The sequence below is a fragment of the Nicotiana attenuata genome, chromosome 1, assembly GCF_001879085.1.
Source record: "Nicotiana attenuata strain UT chromosome 1, NIATTr2, whole genome shotgun sequence".
In the NCBI taxonomy this organism is placed as follows: domain Eukaryota; kingdom Viridiplantae; phylum Streptophyta; class Magnoliopsida; order Solanales; family Solanaceae; genus Nicotiana; species Nicotiana attenuata.
The window spans coordinates 61,608,912-61,612,013 of record NC_031989.1 but is presented as its reverse complement, the minus strand read 5'-3'; positions in this window follow the sequence as shown (position 1 = coordinate 61,612,013).

The window sequence follows — 3,102 nt, the reverse complement described above, 5'->3', positions numbered from 1 at the left end:
GTTGACTACCACCTCTTCCTCCTCTACCACGACCTCTTCCATTTCCACGACCTCTTTGTTGCGAACCACGCCATTCATCTTTCTCCTTGAAGGAAAGTTTTGCTTGCAACACCTTTTCAACCGATTCTTCTTTCGGTTTCTTCAATTTTTCTTCATGAGCTTGCAAAGAACTCGAAAGTTCATCTATGGTCATGGTGTCCAAGTCTTTGGACTTTTCAATAGCAACAACAATATAATCAAATTTTGAATCTAGGGATCGTAGTATTTTTGCAACGACCCTATCATCCTTTAACTCTTCACCATATCTTTTCATTTGATTGACAATAGACAAAACTCTTGAAATGTAATCTGAAACAGATTCATTTTGTTTCATATGCAATGATTCAAACTCTCTTCTTAAGGTCTGGAGACGAACCTTTTTCACTTTGTCCAAACGTTTAAAGGAAGTTTGAATAATATCCCATGCTTGCTTGGAGGTTGTCGCATTTGCAACCTTCTCGAACATCTTGTCATCCAAACCTTGATGGATGAGAGTGAGTGCCTTTTGATATTTCTTATTTGTGGCTGCGGCATCTTCCGCTTCATCAATTCCAGACTCTATTGGTTCCCAAACATCATAGGCACCAAGCAAGGCCTTCATTCGAACACACCAATTCCAATAGTTCTCTTTTGTGAGCATAGGAACTTAGAATGGTGTTCCATTAGTGTTTGTCATCTTTTCTCCAAGTTTGGTTGTCTCTCAACACACCGGCTTTGATACGAATTGTTGGAAATTTTTGGGAGAGCAAGACAACTAAACAAACACTCAAAACTCACTAATAGAGAGGCGGAGGAAAGGATGATTTCTATTCAACTTCACTTGCTCCAAATAGCTAGCATACATGGGTATTTATAGTAGAACTCCTACATGTATCTAGCCTAAACTTCATGTGTACATATTAATTAAGTCCACACATGTACACACTACTCCATACATGCCTACACTAGTTCACACAAATTCACACATGTCCACACCTCACTCTTTTCTAACTATATGTATGAAAATATTAAATTAATGTAAACAAATCGAAATAAATATGGACAAATGGAAACAAGTTTATTACTATTTTTAACAACCCTTGAGCTATGGACCAAATTCCTGTTAATTGCAGACCAAAATTGCCTTACATACTTAACCTTTTCAGAGTGTTCCTAAGGCACATCACTTTTTTCTTGATCAATTTTTCTAAATATGTGTAATATCACGCATAAGTTTTCAAATAAAGCATCAGATATACAATTTTTACAGTTCAGACGCCTTATTTTGTTTGTAAAACACGCACCTGCCACGTAGACAAAGAGGTGTGTCTTAGGCACAATCTATAAAGGTTGAGTGTGTAAAGTAATTTTCATTTGCAAAAAAGTGTGTAACATGAACTTTGTCCCTAGTTCAGGGGGTAACTTATGTATTTTGCCTAAACATAAATCATAAATCTCATCCGTGCGCTATTTCATGAAATTTCACAAACTGTCTTCTTCTTGGTAATAGTAACTTTAAATTTACCGACAAAGGTTGTGGTGGAATGGTAAGTACTCCTTCATCCTTAACCAGAGGTCTCGAGTTCATGTCTCTTGGTATGGAGTCGCCTTTGTTAGGGAGTATTTTACCCCCCAATATCGAACTTCCCGGCATGAATCCTGATTTAATCGGGCCCCAATATGAATATGGACACCGGGTGGAAAACCCAAAAAAAAGAAAAAATATTCTGTAGGGTTAGTGTATAGCTAGCTAGTGAAAAAGAGAAACTATAAACAATTAATCGTGAAATCTGAGGTACCTTAGCTGATCGATGCATTTTTATTTTTATAATGCCACACCATTGTGTAGTACACAGAAAATAAAAGCTACAAGTTAATATTATGTGCAATAATGATGGTCTATGATTTATAGGTAATCTTTGTTGATTATCCAGATATATACAAAAAAAACTTATATGCTGCTATTATACATTAATTATCACATATTAAGTCAAATAGATAATAGTGAGAATGCAGTTACGACAAAAGGCAACAAAACAACCCTTTCAATGCTTTTCTCGTGGTCACATTATTTTATTGTGACCTTCGCGATTTTTTCCAGTTACGACAAAAGGCAATAAAACAACCCTTTCAATGCTTTTCTCGTGGTCACTTTATTTTATTGTGACCTTAGCAATTTTTTTTACCTTTCAATTTTTAAATTTAATATATATANATATATATATATATATATATATATATATATATATATATATATATATATATATATATATATATATATATATATATATATATTTGTGTGTGTGATTGTCACGACTCAATTTCTCCTATGGGCTGTGATGGCTCCAACGTTACCGCTAGGCAAGCCAACAGTTAACTTGACACATGATTGTTTCTTTTAACAATTTAGAAATAGTTGATTTTTAATTAGTGAATAAATAAGAAGTGAGAATTTAATAAAATGAGAGGATAAATAATTTAAGAGCAAATGAAATGAGTAAATAACCAAAAAATCATCATGTGCCTACTAGCATAATCTCCGAGACCTGGTATTACAAGTGTATGAGTTACTAGTAGAATATACAAAAGAATACTAAACTACTACCTGAAATAAAGTAGACAGAAAGTAAAAGCAAAAGAAAGACTTCGGGTGCTGCAGAATGGGCTCGGAAGGCAGCTCACCGCTCGTGGAATCAAGGGTGCACGCCGGGATGATAACCAGATGCACCTGCCTCAGATCCTGCACAATCAGTGCAGAAGTATAGTGTGAGTACATAAACAACATGCACCCGGTAAGTATCTAGTCTAACCTCGAAGAAGTAGTGACGAGGGGTCGACTTCGACACTTACTATGGGCTACCAATAGAATAGTGAATTATAATTAAGCAATATGGGCTACATAAATGAAGCTGAAAACTCAATACCAAGATATAGATAATAATTCTTTCACTAATAATAAATCTCAAATTAATTTCCAACATTTAACAATTTAACCTCTCAAGCAATTGAGACCTTATCAAATATAATTAGGCTCCAAGTATTATTTCGCACGAATTATGCTGAGGCCGTACGACCGGATCCAAA